Consider the following 18,800-nt stretch of genomic DNA (forward strand, 5'->3'; position numbering starts at 1 on the left):
ATGTTCTCTCTTCTTGGAGGCTCCTAGCTCCATATCATCAGCTGTGATTATGTAACTTTTATAAACTATGGAAATGAGGGAAGCAAAACCAGACCATTGCCAGGATAGGTGTTAGTGTGGAAGCAGAATAGCAGGATACAAGTATCTGATCAAGGAAATGGGAAAGACAGTGCTACTTAGTAAGAAACAGGCAGGCACATCCAGAAGAAGTAGAGAAGGTTAAAAAAGAGTATCAGGGTAAAACTTATCAAAGAGGAAAATGGGAAAATGGGTGGGCTCTTAGGTTAAGGGAGGAAACAAATATAGAAAAGAGGGTAGTTAGGTCAAAGAAGAACATAGGTAGCAAGAAAACGCCATAAGGAATCATGTTGTTAGTGATTTACTTTCTTCCTGACATAAAGGAAGGAAAAATAGTAGTTCTTTAATCCTTAATTGAGGTTCACAAAGGGTTTTAATATGATGGGAAGTGAATTGGAATTCATCTAGGATTTTTCATAACTGTAAATGTTAAATTATTAATAGAGTGAAAAGTACACTAATGGTCTCCCAAAGTATTTCTCAATTCTCAGTATGTAAAATTTCATGAAAAAGATTACAAAACAATTAATTGGAATAAACATTATGGTGATTAAAATAGTTAGAAAATCATGAATTATAACTTTGATTAAATCAGAATTATGAGTGAAAACATGGATAGTTGCAAAAGAGAATAGTAATATTATGGAATATGAGACAGAATTGCCTGATGTTTTGAATTACTTTAGAGTTTCTTTTCTTATTTATTTTCCCAGACCAACATGCATTTTGTTCAATTACATGGATATGATTAATTATCTGATTCATCACTTTTGTCCTAAAAGTTAGCTATTCAATAAGACAATTGAAATCAATAGGATTGGATTTCTAAGGCACTCCAATAAAGTGCATGAGCAAAGTGTTCATTCTGTACACATGTGGCCATGTAGGCATTTATTATATATAATTTTTATTTCTAGGAGATACATGGATGGAATATAGAAATGTAAACTCTGATATACAGCCTGGAATATCAGAAGTTAAAGAAGCAAATTAATGAAGAATTAGGAGACAAAATAGAAGAATGATATAAACATATTGTCCAATGAATCTCAAGTTTCACATATACATTGTTTTTTCCAAATACATGAAATATGCTTCTACTATGCTCTTAAGATGAATATATTCTCCACATGTCCTCATTAGATAACTTCCTTTCTATCCAAGCTGGACTTGGAGTCCTGGCCAATATGTTTCTCCTTTTTTCTATACTTCCATAATACTGCGTGACAGACCTAAGCCCCTGGACCTGATCTCCTGTCAACTGACCTTCATTCACATAATGATGATCCTCACTGGAGGAGATAATTTGCTTGCAAACATATTAAAGTCACTAAAATTTGGAAATGATTTCAAATGTAAGACAACATTTTACATAAACAGAGTGATGAGAAGCCTCTCTGTCTGCATCACCTGCCTCCTGGGTGTGTTCCAGACAGTCACAATCAGTCCCAGTACCTCATTGTTGGCGAAATTTAAGCATAAAGTAAAAACACACATCATCTATGCTTTCTTATATCTTTGGTCTTTCAATTTGTCATTCAGTAGTAGGTGGATCTTCTATGTGGCTGGTTTTAGCAATGTAAGTGAGAACAACCAGATGAGGGTCACTAAATCCTGCTCACTCTTCCCCATGAACTACATCATAGGGGATGAACTTTAATAGTAACAATGTCCAGAGATGTATTTCTCATAGGAGTTTTGTTGACCACAAGTGTATAGGTAGTGATTATCTGTGCAGACATCAGGCGCAATGGAAGCATCTTCATTGCATCAGCCACCTGAAAGTATCCTCTGAGAAAAGGGCCACCCACACTGTCTTGCTGCTGGTGATTTTCTTTGTGGTCATTTACTGGGAGGACTTCATCATCTCATTCACTTCAATCCTGTTATGGATGTATGACCCAGTTGTCCTGAGAGTTCAGAAGTTTGTGATATATGCCTATCCCACAATTAACTCCTTTGGTACAAATTAGTTCTGATAAAAGAATAATCAGTGTACTGAAAAACTTGCACTCCAAGTGTCACTAGATTTTTCTAAAAAAAGATTATTTTTCTTCCTTTAAAATGATTCACTTATTTTATGTACAAGTACAAGTATCATACCTTTTTAAACGTCAGTTCTTCAAGTAGCAATGTGACATTCTTCTTATGGTTCAAATAAAGTTTGTGGTATTATATACATATATTCTTTTGACATTACAAATGCCAAGTACTACTTCTTAGGTTCATTGTATAGCATACATTGCTCTTTCCACATGAATTCTCTTCTTTATTCTTTTTCCTTTATCTTACAAGTGTCCTTGATGCTGATGTTATTTAAAACAAGCTTCTCATTGAGAGTTACTTTATAAACCTTTTCTTGAAAGCACTTTGATCTTACTCATTCATAAAGTTTAGTCCAAAACATAGCTTTAATTCTGTTTATTAATTCAACTTTCTCTGGATAATGAAATTAATGCAAATTTATGTTTTCCCACTTTTAACTACAGTTACTCAATTAGTCTTATATGAAATTTATATGTGTGTTTATTTTCATTTCACCCACACTTATTGAAATATTATTGGTAAATAAAAAGTATTTATAGATATAGGTATAGATATAGATATAGATAGATATAGATATAGATATAGATATAGATATAGATATAGATATAGACATATACAATGTGGGTTTTACGAATATGTTTATGCTTGTGAATATTTGCAAAGACAAAGGACATGTATTCATGTATACTTCATGACCAGGAGACAACCTTGGCTGTTGTTTTTCAGAAACATTCACCACATGCTCTGATAAAGTGTGTCTCTTCTCTACCTGGAGCCTACCAAATAGGTTGTTTCGTAATAAGAACTTCCCAGATAGGGATTCTTCTATTTCTGTCTCTTGTGTTCTAGGATCATTATGGTTCAACCATACCCCACCATTTAACAATTATGTTCTTCCTTTATTGGAAAATGTTTTTTCACACAATATATTCCCCTCCTCTAGTCCTCCAAGTTCTCTCACATCTTCTCTCCCTTCTAAATCCATGTTCTTTCTGTTTCTTCTTAGGAAACAAGAGGGCATATGATTAATAATAATAAACTAAATAATCATAATTTAAAATAAACAAACCAACATAAAGAAAAACACACGAGAAAAAGAGTCAAAGAAAGGAACAATAAACATATTAAGTAGTAGATGACATACAGACATAGAAGCACACATGTTCAACACAAGTTCCTTCTAAGAATATAAAACCTGAAGTCATATACATGTAAAGGACCTGTAAAGATTGCATTGAGATTATTTTGTGTTGGTCATCTTCTGCAGGGCAGAGTGATTATTTCCCCAAGTGAGACATACTTTGAAAAAAACTATTTTTTCATTTGCAACTGGGTATCAAAGAAAGATAGTTTTAGAGTTAGGGATGGGCTTGTGTCAACTTCTACTCCAGGACACTATCGGATGTAATCTGTGCAGTCTGTGCATGCTGCCACAGTCTCGTACTTTGTATGTATCCATTGTGCTGTTTAGAAGGTCTAGTTTCCTTTGCATTCCCTTGACATCCTCTATCTACTCTGGTTCTAATTTTTTACATCCAGTGCTTTTTTTTTAAAGATAAATACTCTCAAAGAAGTAAACCCACCCCTAAGCCAATGGACAGTGTGTGTGTATGTCAGTGATTTTATGAGGTCCCTGATCTGTGCTCTGAGGTGTAGTCAGCCAGGCAGGGCCTGGAATAACCAGTAAGGCAGATGAGGGTCCTTGTCCTGGGTGACTCATTGCTCCTGGGTGATGTAGTCTGGCCATGTGGCTGCAGGGTACTGGTCAATCAGCTGCTGTACAATGTCCCTAGAGGTGACAATCTCATCAAAATTATCCTTGAAGATGCCCTCCTTGCAGAACTGTGCCATGAAGGCCTCCCATTTCTGCAGCTTGTCAAACTGGTGACAGATCCTTTCAAAAAGCAAGGAGTTACTAGTGATTCGCCTCATGAGCCCGCTGACCCGGTGGGCTGAGGGCAGTTAGGGAGATTTCCTTGACAGGGCCTCCTGAATGGCTGGGCCCCAGGAGATGAAGATTGCCAACTTCCTTTCCCAGATCCTCTGCAGGTCCTTGAGGACCTAGGTGGGGTTCGCCATTCTCTGGATGATGTTGAGGATGGCGATGTAGCAGTAGTTGGTCTGGTGATCCTGGCCTGTATACAATATCATGTTCTTGGGCTGTAGCAGTCTCTTCATGACATCCAGAACCATTGTCTTCCTCATGCTGGACATTGACTACTCTTCTGTGGTGAGGGAGGAATAGCCAGTCATGAGGAAGTGCAGCCAAGGGGTGGGACTGGGAGAGACAATGAGGCCGATGAAATAATTGTTCATGTGTCTGGGGTAGCGGAGGGTGGTGGTGCTGGCTGACACGATAGTGGACACCAGCTGGTTGATCTGAGAGAAAGATGGTTTCTGGATGTCCAGGTAGTCTATGTTGATCAGGTTCAAGGCCATGTTGTCCAGCACCACCACACATTCTGGGTCAGTCTTTTTAACTTGAGGAGGGAGTTTTAGGGCTGAACAACCAGGTCACTCATCTTGTTGAGGAACACGAAGTATGCCTGCACTATTTTGGGGATTGCCTGTCATATAGCTGTTTCAAGAGGTAGGAGCCCAAGCCAGAGCCTGTCCCCGCAACAGTGGAGTGACACAGTACAAATCCCTCTAGCCTACCACTGCCAGCTGCCTCCCAATCTATGACGTCAAATATGCCTTATGGATTTTTTTTTCCGAGGAGAATCTGCTGGTCCAGTTGCTTCCAGTTCCTTCTCCATGCTCAGGCAGGTAGATGCTCTCTGGGTTGTAAAGCTTGGCATAGGGGAGTTGAGGATGGAATGGATCACCCTAGGCTCCAGGTCCAGTAGCACAACCCAGGAGATTTAATGCTTATCATCTGCCTGGTAGAAAAAGAGGTCCTTGTCGTCAGTGCTCTCAGTGACAAACTCCACTACAATGCCTCGGACTGATGCCATGCTCAGCACACAATTGTTTCCAGAATTCGAACTCAATCTAACTCCCACACTGGCCCAACTGTAGGGTGATGATTTCTCTCGACATTGCCCTCAGACATCAGTGTTGCAGTCTCTTGGTTCCTGTTTCTACCACCTCTTCCACAGAGTTCCCTGGGCCCTGAGCAAAATAATTTAGTGGAGTCATCCAAAATAGAACTGAGTGTCTCAAGGTCTCTCACTCTCTATGTATTTTCCTCATATGGGTCTCTGTATTTCTTCCCATCTGCTAATTGAAGAAGCTTCTGTGATGATGATTTAACAAGACTCAGATTTATGAGTCCAGTAGAGTGTCATTAAGAACATTTTTTTGCTACATTCTTTCACAAGAACACCAGTGCTTGATTTTTCTTCTTTGGCCCCATGGCTTATCTAGTTTTAGGTTCTTGACTATCCAAGCAGTATTGGCAATGACTTCATTTCATGGAGTACATGTTTTAAATTAAACCAGATGTAGGTTGGTCAGTTTCACAGACTTTATGTCATTATTGCACAATCATATCTTGCTGGCTAGTCACTATTATAGTTTGAGGGTTTTTAGCTGGGTTGCTGTTTAACTTTCTGTCCATGTAGTATGCATGGTGCTTCCAGATATCATGAACTCTGAACAGTTACGGTAAAGCATCTTGATAGTTAGAACCTCCATTTCTCCATGTTCAATGAGTTATGTAAGTGATAGCCTCAGGAATATGGCTTTACCATCAGTTTGTAGAGAGCAAACAATAGCCATGACATTCACTGTGTTGTTTGGAGTTTCCTATGTAAACCTTTTGAAAATATCTCAATTAAATGTAAACAATTACCAGTACTGTTAGCTTAAATTGGTGATGATAGATTTCACTTTGCACTCTGTCTCCTTGTTATTTGATTGTTTCATTTAGATTGCCTTTTTATTTGTACATATTTTAGGAAACTTCTACTGTATTAATTTTCCCCATATGACCCCTTAAATGTTTGTACTATTGTTTTAACCTTATCTTTATGATTTTATTAATGAATGTAATGATAGTTACTTTTTTAAAAAAAGAGGTTGAAATAAAAGTGTTTTCAGAATACCCACAATACAACTCACAGCCCATATGAAGCTCAAGAAAAAGGAAAACTAAAGTATGCTTCAGTCCTACTTAGAAAGGGGAAAAAACATCATGGGAGGTAGAGGGCAGAAGAGACCTGGAAGGAAGAGGGAAGAAAAGGGGGGCAGGATCAGGTGTGGGAGGAAACAGGGGAGAAGTACAGAGGATCAGGAAATTGAATGGAAGTATGCAGCAGTGTGTGTTGTGGAACTGAGGGTAGCCACTCTTGAGTTTCTTGTAAATTTTGGAAATGAGCCCTCTGTCAGATGTATATCTTTACCAATATGTAGACTGCCTTTTTGTCATATTTATAGTGTCCTTTGCCATACAGAAGCTTTGAAGTTTCATGAGGTTCCATTTATCAGGGGTTGATCTTAGAGCCTAAGCCATTGTTGTTCTGTACAGGAAATTGTCTCTTGTACCAATGTGTTCAAAGCTATTTCCCAATTTCTTATCTATTAGATTTAGTGTATCTGGTTTTATCCTGAGGCCCTTGAACCACTTGGGCTTGAGTCTTGTGCAGAGTAATAAATATGGTTCTATTGGCATTCTTTTAACTGTAGAAATCTAGTTAGAACAGAACCATTTGTTGAAGTTGTTTTCTTTTTTCAATGTTATGGTTTTAGCTTCTTTATAAAAAAAGTTCAAGCCTCCAAATGTATGTGGCTTTATTTCTGGGAGTCAATATCATGCAATTTTTGTCACTATTGTTCTGTAACACAGCTTGAGGTCAGGGATGGAGATTCCCCCTGAAGTTCTTTTGTTGATGAAAAAGTATTTTTAAAAAGCATTTGTAAGGTCACTATCTACTTACACATATCAGAGCTAGGTTAATCTGCCCAAAAAAAGAATTCAGATCAGGTATAACAAGTGCAATTGGAGTCATACTGTTGCTGGTTATTCTGGTGCTGCTGCGTGTACATGTGGTAAATTCTGTACCCCAAGATCTATTTTCCCTTGAGGAGCAGATTCTCGAGTACAGTAGCCTTTTTTATGTAAACCTTACATCCCGATTTAAAGTTATTTAAAGCTGATTTAAAGTGGCTACTGTCAATTATGGTAGAGAATAGAGAAGTTTGCCAAATTTTAATTACCCTGTTAGAGATGGCAGGTAGGGAACAGAAGGAGAAAAGAGGCAAGGCAGAACAAGGAAAATAGAGATGGGAGGAAGAAGAAGACAGAGAGTACAGAAGGTCTCCATCAGACATGATGGACCAGGAGCACATGGCACAGTGAAATGACCATTGAAGCCAGACCAAGCAGAAATGACAGTCAAAAAGAAAGTACTTGGAAAGCATAGCTAGGGAATTAATAATCTACCTTAGAGAAAATGGATTGGGGGAAATTTGCCCAATAATTAGACTTTAGCTTAATTTCATAGGATGCTGTCTCTATTGTTGCAGGACTGCCTGGGTCATAATAATAACTAAAAGTGTTCATACAAAACATTTTAAAATATAATTTACATAACAGTCTCACTAGGTTCATCGTAGCCAACAATCATTTTCCACGAATTAATGCTCCAACATGAACTTTCCCATCTGTTTTCTCTACAGGTCAAAGAATAGAGAGAGATGTTATACAAATGATTACCTCTGTATTTTTTAATCTTTGAGGGTGGCATTGACTTCTGTAATCCCTCTCGGAATGTGATATTTTTGGGGTTCCCTATTTTCTGTGATAAGAGCAAATCCAGTGGCCTCTATTTGTGCTTTCCAACCATAATAATATTCACATACCAGGTGAGGATATGTCTTAGGGTTTTACTGCTGTTAACAGACACTATGACCAAGGCAACTCTTATAAGGACACTATTTAATTGTGACTGGTTTATAGATTCAGAGGTCCAGTCCATAATCATCAAGGCAGGAACATAGCCGCATCCAGGCACGGTTCAGGAGGAGCTGAGAGTTCTACATTTTCATCTGAAATATGTTAGTGGAAGACTGACTTCCAGGAAGCTAGGGTGAGGGTCTTTTAGCCTACACCCACAATTATAAACCTATTCCATCAGGGCCACACCTTCTAATCATGCCACTCCCTGGACCAAGCATATACAAACCTTCACAGTATATGAATGTGGGGATTCTGCTGTAAATGACATTCCTTGAAAAGAGGCTGTGTCTTGCTGTGAACTCAAAACTAGAAAGGGTTTTTGGAAGGAGTCGGTGTTTACAGAGGCTTGTGGGCAGATTGGAATTTCAATAATGAGAAGAAATTTTGTAGGAGCAAAAATTTATAACATTATCTCAGTACAATTTTAGCCTCTGGGAGAAAACATTACTTGACCCACACTGTATCTAAACAAACATTTCATGATACCAGATAGAGAACATTTTTGAAGCCAATAATTGAAATTAAACACATGTGATAATAAATAATACTGTTAGAAGTTATTAAATTAGCAAAACACTAGCCATCACCAATCTGAGAGCTAAGAATCTCATCAGATAATATCTTGGTCTATAAAGAGCTTCCCCTATCTCACTTTACCCACTGCTGTAATATGGTTAACAACGCATTTTAAATTTGTCTTGAGTGATAGTTTCTTTGTTCTGCAAAAATATAAAAAGTTTATAAAACTGATTGCACATTAAAAGAGAGAATATTGGCATTGAAGCTGCAGGTCCCCCACACTCCAGATATCGCCCAGAACTGAAGAAACCAGATCAACAGTTCTCTGCACCCAAATCTCATGGGAGGGAGAGCTAAACTTTCAGAGGGGCAGACATGCCTGGGAAACCAGAAGAGACTACACTCTGCCCACATTTCTGACTCTAGAGGAAAACACCTAAAGCCATCTGGGACTGCCATGCACTGGGGCTCCTGGAAAATGCGAAGCAGGGCATCCTGGTTGATGCCCTCATTGAGCTCAAAGGCAACCACCCACAAGCAAACTTGAGCCACGGGACCACAGGTAAAACCAAGTTTTCTGCTCCAAGCAATCTGCCTGGTGGTCTAAGGACACACAGAGGCAAAATTCCTCTGGGACCAGATACTTCTGGTTTTTGGCTGGAGCCCCAAACTCTCTGATCCCAGCTGACAGTTCACTGCTCCCAAACCACTTGGGAGAGAGAGCTCACCACCTGGACAGGTGGGCACTCCTGAGAATGCAGAGCGGGAGAGACCAGCAATACTGCCCACCCCTGCCCACATCCCTAGCCCAAGAGGAAGCTGTATATGGCCTCTGAGAACCGGAAGATAGGGGCACTGGAGCTGCAGGTCCCCCACACTCCAGACACCGCCCGGACCTGAAGGGACCTGATCAATAGTTCTCTCTACCAAAATCCCATGGGAGGGAGAGCTAAACATTCAGAGGGGCAGACACTCCTGGAGAAGCCAGAAGAGACTACAATTGGCCCATATTTCTGACTCCAGAGGAAAATACCTAACACCATCTGGGACCCCAGTGCACAGGGTCTCCTGGAGAAGGCGGTGCAGGCCTACCTTGTTGCCGCCCTCAAGGAGGCCTCAAAAGAAGCCCCCCAAGAGCAAACTTGAGCCACGGGAACAAAGGTAAGACCAACTTTTCTGCTCCAAGCGACCTGCCTGATGGACTCAGGACAAAGGCCCACAGGAACAGCTGAAGACCAGTAGACAGGAAAGGCTACACACTCAAAAGCAGAACACTCTGTTCCCATAACTGGCTGAAGGAAAACAGGTCTGCAGCACTCCTGACACACAGGCTTATAGGATGTTCTAGCCACTGTCAGAAATAACAGAACAAAGTAAAACCAGAGACTATCTGATGGCAAGAGGCAAGCACAGGAACAAAAGCAACGGAAAACAAGACAACATGGCGTCATCAGAGTCCAATCCTTCCACCAAAGCAAACACTGAATAACCAAACACAACACAAAAGCAAGATCTAGATTTAAAACCATATTTGATCATGATGTTGGAGAACTTCAAGAAAGACATGGAAAAACTCCCTCAGAGAAACACAGGAAAACATAAATAAACAAGTAGAAGCCTATAGAGAGGAATCACAAAAGTCCCTGAAATAATTCCAGGAAAACACAATCAAACAGTTGAAGGAATTAAAAATGGAAATAGAAGGAATGAAGAAAGAACACAGGGAAACAACCCTGGATATAGAAAACAAAAGGAAGAAACAAGGAGCCATAGATACAAGCATCACCAACAGAATGCAATAAATAAAAGAGAGAATCTCAGGAGCAGAAGATTCCATAGAAATCATGGAAATAACTGTCAAAGATAATGTAAAGTGGAAAAAGCTACTGGTCCAAAACATCCAGGAAATCTAAGACTCAATGAGAAGAACAAACCTAAGGATAATAGGTATAGAAGAGAGTTAAGACTCCCAGCTCAAAGGATCAGTAAATATCTTCAACAAAATCATAGAAGAAAACTTCCCTAATCTAAAGAAAGAGATGCCCATAAACATACAAAAAACCTACAGAACTCCAAATAGATTGGACCAGAAGAGAAACTTCTCCCTTCACATAATAGTTAAAACACAAAATACACAAAATAAAGAAAGAATATTAAAAGCAGTAAGGGAAAATGGTCAAGTAACATATGAAGGCAGACCTATCAGAATTATACCAGACTTCTTGTCAGAGACTATGAAAGCCAGAAGATCCTGGACAGATGACATACAGACCACAAGAGAACACAAATACCATCCCAGGTTGCTGTATCCTGCAAAACTCTCAATTGACATAGATTGAGAAACCAAGATATTCCATGAGAAAACCGAATTTACACAATATCTTTCTACGAATCCAGCACTACAAAGGACCATACATGGTAAAGCCAAACATAAGAAGGCAAGCTGCACACTAGAAAAAGAAAGAAACTAATCCTCTTGGCAACAAAACAAAGAGGAGAAAAGTACACAGACATAACCTCACATTTAATATGAATATAACAGGAAGTAATAATCACTGTTCCTTAATGACTCTCAACATCAATGGTCTCAACTCCCCAATAAAAAGACATAGATTAACAAACTGGATATGCAATGAGGAGCCTGCATTATGCTGCCTACAGGAAAAACACCCCAGAGACAAAGACAGACACTACCTCAGAGTGAAAGGCTGGAAAAGAACTTTCCAAGAAAATGGTCGGAAGAAGCAAGCTGGAGTAGCCACTCTAATATCGAATAAGTCGATTTTCAACTAAATGTCATCAAAAAAGATAAGGAAGGACATTCATATTCATCAAAGGAAAAATCCATCAAGATGAACTTTCAATCCTAAATATATATATGCTCCAACTACAAGGGCACATACATACATAAAAAAAACCTTACTAAAGCTCAAAACACACATTGTAACTCACACAATAACAGTAGGAGATTTAAACACCCCACTCTCATCAATGGACAGGTCATGGAAACAGAAATTAAACAGAGACATAGACAGACTAAGGGAAGTCATGAACCAAATGGACTTAACAGATATTTATAGAACATTCTATCCTAAAGCAAAAGGATACACCTTCTTCTCACCACCTCATGGTACTTTCTCCAAAATTGACCATATAATTGGTCATAAAACAGGCCTCAACAGATACAGAAAGATAGAAATAATCCCATGCGTCCTATCAGACTGCCATAGGCTAAAGCTGGTCCTCAATAATAATAAGGGAAGAACCCCCATATATACATGGAAGTTGAACAAAGCTCTACTCAATGATAACCTGGTCAAGAAAGAAATAAAGAAAGAAATTAAAGACTTCTTAGGATTTAATGAAAATGAAGGTACAACATACCCAAACTTATGGGACACAATGAAAGCTTTGCTAAAAGGAAAACTCATAGCTCTGAGTGCCTGCAGAAAGAAACAGGAGAGCTCCTATGTCAACAGCTTGAGAGCACACCTAAAAGCTCTAGAACAAAAAGAACCTAATACACCCAGGAGGAGTATAAGGCAGGAAATAATTCAGAGCTGAATTCAACCAAATAGAAACAAAAAGGACCATAGAAAGAATAAACGGAACCAAAAGTTGGTTCTTTGAGAAAATCAAGAGGATAGATAAACCCTTAACCAGACTAACAAGAGGACACAGAGAGTGTGTACAAACTAACGAAACCAAAATGAAAAGGGAGACATTACTACAGAATTAGAGGAAATTCAAAAAATCATCAGATTATACTAGAAAAGCCTATATTCAACAAAACTTGAAAATCTGCAGGATATGGACAATTTCCTAGACAGATACCACATACCAGAGCTAAATCAGGAACAGATAAACCATTTAAACAACACCATAAGTCCTAAGGAAATAGAAGCTGTCATTAAAGGTCACCCAACCAAAAAGAGCCCAGGTCCAAATGGGTTTAGTGCAGAATTCTATCAGACCTTCATAGAAGACCTCATACCAATACTATCCAAACTATTCCAAAAAATTGAAACAGATGGAGTACTACCAAATTCCTTCTATGAAGCCACAATTACTCTTATACCTAAACCACACAAAGACCCAACAAAGAAAGAGAACTTCAGACCAAATTGCCTTATGAATATCGACACAAAAGGGCTCAATAAAATTCTGGCAAACAGAATCCAAGAGCACATCAAAACAATCATCCCCCACGAGCAAGTAGGCTTCATCCCAGGCATGCATGGATGGTTTACTATACAGAAAACCATCAACGTGATCCATTATATAAACAAACTGAAAGAAGAAAACCACATGATCATTTCATTAGATGCTGAGAAAGCATTTGACAAAATTCAACACCCCTTCATGGTAAAAGTCCTGGAAAGAATAGGAATTCAAGGCTCATACCTAAACTTAGTAAAAGCCATATACACCAAACCAGTCACTAACATTAAACCAACTGGAGAGAAACTTGAAGCAATCGCACTAAAATTAGGGACTAGACAAGGCTGCCCACTCTCTCCCTACTTATTCAATATAGTTCTTGAAGTTCTAGCCAGAGCAATCAGACAACAAAAGGAAATCAAGGGGATACAGATTGGAAAGGAAAAAGTCAAAATATCACTATATGCAGATGATATGATAGTATATTTAAGTGAACCAAAAAGTTCCACCAGAGAACTACTAAAGCTGATAAACAACTTCATTAAAGTGGCTGGGTATAAAATTAACTCAAATAAACCGTAGCCTTCCTCTACACAAAAGAGAAACAAGCGGAGAAAGAAATTAGGGAAATGACACCCTTCATAATAGACCCAAACAATATAAAGTACCTCGGTGTGACTTTAACCAAGCAAGTAAAAGATCTGTACAATAAGAACTTCAAGACTCTGAAGAAAGAAATTGAAGAAGACCTCAGAAGATGGAAAGATCTCCCATGCTCTTGGATTGGCAGGATTAATATAGTAAAAATGGTCATTCTACCAAAAGCGATCTACAGAGTCAATGCAATCCCCATCAAAATACCAATCCAATTCTTCAAAGAGTTAGACAGAACAATTTGCAAATTCATCTGGAATAACAAAAAACCCAGGAGATCTAAAACTATCCTCAACAATAAAAGGACTTCTCAGGGAATCATTATCTCTGAACTCAAGCAGTATTACAGGGCCATCGTGATAAAAACTGCATGGTATTGGTACAGAAACAGACAGATAGAAAAGTGGAATAGAATTGAAGACCCAGAAATGAACCCACACACCTATGGGCACTTGATTTTTGACAAAGGAGTCAAATCCATCCAATGGAAAAAAGATAGCATTTTCAGCAAATGGTGCTGGTTCAACTGGAGGTCAACATGTAGAAGAATGAAAATCGATCCATGCTTATCATGGACAAAGCTTAAGTCCAAGTGGATCAAGGACCTCCACAACAAACCAGATATACTCAAACTAGTAGAAGAAAAACTAGGGCAGCATCTCGAACACATGGGCACTGGAAAAAATTTCCTGAACAAAATACCAATGGCTTATGCTCTAAGATCAAAAATCGACAAATGGGATTTCATAAAACTGCAAAGATTCTGTATGGCAAAGTACACTGTGGTTAGGACAAAACGGCAACCAACAGATTGAGAAAAGATCTTTACCAATCCTACAACAGATAGAGGCCTTATTTCCAAAATATACAAAGAACTCAAGAAGTTAGACTGCAGGGAGACAAATAACCCTATTTAAAAATGGGGTTCAGAACTAAACAAATAATTCACAGCTGAGGAATGCCGAATGGCTGAGAAACACCTAAAGAAATGTTCAACATCTTTAGTCATAAGGGAAATGCAAATCAAAACAACCCTGAGATTTCACCTCACACCAGTGAGAATGGCTAAGATCAAAAACTCAGGTGACAACAAATGCTGGTGAGGATGTGGAGAAAGAGGAACACTCCTCCATTGTTGGTGGGATTGCAGACTGGTACAACCATTCTGGAAATCAGTCTGGAGGATCCTCAGAAAATTGGACATTGAACTGCCTGAGGATCCAGCTATACCTCTCTTGGCCATATACCCAAAAGATGCCCCAACATATAAAAAAGACACGTGCTCCACTATGTTCATAGTAGCCTTATTTATAATAGCCAGAAGCTTGAAAGAACCCAGATGCCCTTCAAAAGAGGAATGGTTACAGAAAATGTGGTACATCTACACAATGGAATATTACTCAGCTATCAAAAACAATGACTTTATGAAATTCGTAGGCAAATGGTTGGAACTGGAAAATATCATCCTGAGTGAGGTAACCCAATCACAGAAAAACACACATGGTATGCACTCATTGATAAGTGGCTATTAGCCCAAATGTTTGAATTACCCTAGATGCCTAGAACAAATGAAACTCAAGATGGATGATCAAAATGTGAATGCTTCACTCCTTCTTTAAAAGGGGAACAAGAATACCCTTGGCAGGGAATAGAGAGGCCAAGATTAAAACAGACACAGAAGGAACACCCATTTAGAGTCTGCCCCACATGTGGCTCATACATATACAGCCACCCAATTAGACAAGATGGATGAACCAAGGAAGTGCAGGCTGACAGGAGCTGGATATAGATGTCTCCTGAGAGACACAGCCAGAATACAGCAAATACAGAGGTGAATGCCAGCAGCACACCACTGAACTAAGAATAGGACCCCTGTTGAAGGAATCAGAGAAAGAACTGGAAGAGCTTGAAGGGACTCGAGACCCCTTATGAACAACAATGCCAAGCAACTAGAGCTTCCAGGGACTAAGCCACTACCCAAAGATTATACATGGACTGACCCTGGACTCTGACCTCATAGGTAGCAATGAATATCCTAGTAAGATCACCAGTGGAAGGGGAAGCCCTGGGTCCTGCTAAGACTGAACCCCCAGTGATCTAGATTGTTGGGGGCAGGGCGGCAATGGGGGGAGGATGGGGAGGGGAACACCCATAAAGAAGGGGAGGGGGAGGGATTAGGGGGATGTTTTCCTTTAAACCGGGCAAGGGAATAACACTCGAAATGTAAATAATACTCATGTTAATAAAAAAATTATATGAAATTCTCGAAGAATTAATATATATATATATGAGGTTAGGACAAAAATTCAAAGAGGTCAGGAACCTGGAGGCAGGAGCTAATCTGAAAGCCATGCTAGATGTGGTTTGCTCATCCTGCTTTCTTTTAGAACCCAGGAGCAGAAGCCCAGGGATGGCATCAAGTAACTCCCCATCTGTCACTCACAGTACCCTACAGACTTGCTCACAGATAGATACTTGAGAACATTTCAGTTTCTTTCTCTTATCTTTTTCATTGATTTATGTTATACACTTTTCATCCTGATGGCAACACCGCTCCTTTGGAGACTTTTTTTTAAAATCTTTATTAACTTGGACATTTCTTTTATACTGTTTTTTTTTTTTTTTTTTTTTTTTGTAACTGGGTACTTGACCCAGGGCCTTGTGCATGCTAGGCAAGCTCTCTACCACTGAACTAAATCCCCAACCCCAACTTGGATATTTCTTATTTACATTTTCATTGTTATTCCCTTTCCCGGTTTCCTGGCAAACATCCCCCTAACCACTTCACCTCCCCTTCTCTATGGGTGTTCCACTCCCCATCCTCCCCCCATTACCACCCTCACCACAACAATCACATTCACTGGGGTTCAGTCTTGGTATGACCAAGGGCTTCCCCTTCTACTGGTGTAATTACTAGGTTATTCATTGCTACCTATGATTTGGAGCCCAGGGTCAGTCCATGTGTAGTCTTTGTGTAGTGGCTTAGTCCCTGGAAGCTCTGGTTGGTTGGCGTTGTTCATATGGGGTCTCAAGCCCCTTCAAGCTCTTTCAGTCCTTTCTCTATTTCCTTCGACGGGGTCCCATTCTCAGTTCAGTAATGTAATGATGGCATTCGCCTATGTATTTGCTGTATTCTGGCTGTGTCTCTCAGGAGAGATCTACATCCGGTTCCTATCATCCTGTGCTTCTTTGCTTCATCCATCTTATCTAGTTTGGTGACTGTATATGTATGGGCCACATGTGTGGCAGGCTCTGAATGGGTGTTCCTTCTGCCTCTGTTCTAAACTTAGCCTCCCTATACCCTCTGAAGGGTATTCTTGTTCGCCTTTTGAAGAAGTAGTGAAGCATTCGCATTTTAGTCATCCTCCTTGAATTTCATGTATTCTGTGAATCAAGGATATTATATTTTGGATATAAGGCCTCTATCTGTTGTAGGATTGGTAAAGATCTTTTCCCAATCTGTTGGTTGTCATTTGTCCTAACAGCAGTGTCCTTTGACTTACAGAAGCTTTGAAGTTTTATGAGATCCCATTTATCGATTCTTGATCTTTGTGCATAAGCCATTGGTGTTTTGTTCAGGAACTTTTCTCCAGTGCCTATGTGTTAGAGATGCTGCCCCAGTTTTTCTTCTATTTGAGTGTATCTGGTTTGATGTGGAGGTCCTTGATCCACTTAGACTTAAGCTATGTACAGGGTGATAAGCATGGATAAACCTGCATTCTTCTACATGCTGACCTCCAGTTGAACCAGCACCATTTGTTGAAATTGGTATTGTTTTTCCATTGGAAGGTTTTGGCTCCTTTGTCAAAAATCAAGTGACCATAGGTGTGTGGCTTCATTTCTGGGTCTTCAATTCTATTCCACTTTTCTATCTGTCTGTCTCTGTACCAATACCATGCAGTTTTTATCACTATTGCTCTGTAATACTCTTTTGAGTTCAGTGATAGTGATTCCCCCAGAAGTCCTATTATTGTTAACAATAGTTTTAGCTCTCCTGGGTTTTTTGTTATTCCAGATGAATTTGCAAATTGTTCTATCTAACTCTCAGAAGAATTGGATTGGTATTTTGATTGAGACTGCATTGAATCTGCAGATTGTTTTTGGTAAAATGGCCATTTGTACTATATTAATCCTGCCAATCCATGAGCATGGGAGATTTTTCCATCTTCTGAGGTCTTCTTCAATTTCTTTCTTCAGAGTATTGAAGTTCTTATTATACAGATCTTTTACTTGCTTGGTCAAAGTCATAGCGAGGTATTTTATATTATTTGGGATTATTATTAAGGGTGTCATTTCCCTAATTTCTTTCTCAGCTTGTTTTTCTTTTGTGTAGAGGAAGGCTACTGATTTATTTGAGTTAATTTTATACCCAGCCACTTTGCTGAAGGTGTTTATCAGCTTTAGTAGTTCTCTGGTGGAACTTTTGGGATCACTTAAATATACTATCATATCATCTGCAAATAGTGATATTTTGACTTCTTCTTTTCCAATCTGTATCCCATTGATCTCATTTTGTTGTCTGATTTCTATGCCTAGAGCATCAAGAACTATATTGAATAAGTAGGGAGTCGGAGCCTTGTCTATTTCCTGAATTTAGTGGGATCGGTTCAAGTTTCTGTCCATTTAGTTTAATATTAGCTACTGGTTTGCTGTTTATGGCTTTTACTATGTTTAGGTATGGGCCTTGAATTTCTATTCTTTCCAGGACTATTTTCATGAAGGGGTGTTGAATTTTGTCAAATGCTTTCTCAGCATATAATGAAATGATCATGTGGTTTTTATGTTTCAGTTTGTTTATAAAGTGGATGACATTGATGGTTTTCCGTATATTAAACCATCCCTGCATGCCTGGGATGAAGTCTATTTGATCATGATGGATGAATGTTTTGATGTGCTCTAGGATTCGGTTTGCCAGAATTTTATTGAGTATTTTTGCATCGATATTCATAAGGGAAATTGGTCTGAAGTTCTCTTTCATGTTGGATCTTTGTGCGGTTTAGGTATAAGAGTAATTGTGGCTTCATAGAAGGAATTCGGTAGTGCTCCATTTGTTTCAATTTTGTGGAATACTTTGGATAGTATTGGTATGAGGTCTTCTATGAAGGTCTGATAGAATTCTGCACTGCACCCTTCTGGATCTGGGCTCTTTTTGGTTGGAAGACCTTTAATGACTGCTTCTATTTCTTTAGGAGTTATGTGGTTGATTAAATGGTTTATCTGTTCCTGATTTAACTTTGTTACATTGTATCTATCTAGGAAGTTGTCCATTTCTGCAGATTTTCAAGTTTTGTTGAATATGGGCTTTTGAAGTAGGATCATGGGATTTTTTGTATTTCCTCTGATTCTGAAGGTATGTCTCCCTTTTCATTTCTGATTTTGTTAATTTGGACACACACTCTGTGTCCTCTGGTTATTATGGTTATGGGTTTATTTATCTTGT

The 18,800-nt window shown here is 39.0% G+C and overlaps 2 pseudogenes; one reads left to right on the forward strand and one right to left on the reverse strand.

The window, feature by feature from the left end:
* Positions 1,209-2,106, forward strand: Vom1r-ps71 (vomeronasal 1 receptor pseudogene 71; annotated as a pseudogene).
* Positions 3,841-5,166, reverse strand: Tubg1-ps2 (tubulin, gamma 1, pseudogene 2; annotated as a pseudogene).
* Positions 5,167-18,800: the final 13,634 nt, after the last annotated feature.

This window comes from Rattus norvegicus, chromosome 4, assembly GCF_021556685.1.
Source record: "Rattus norvegicus strain SHRSP/BbbUtx chromosome 4, alternate assembly SHRSP_T2T, whole genome shotgun sequence".
In the NCBI taxonomy this organism is placed as follows: Eukaryota; Metazoa; Chordata; class Mammalia; order Rodentia; family Muridae; genus Rattus; species Rattus norvegicus.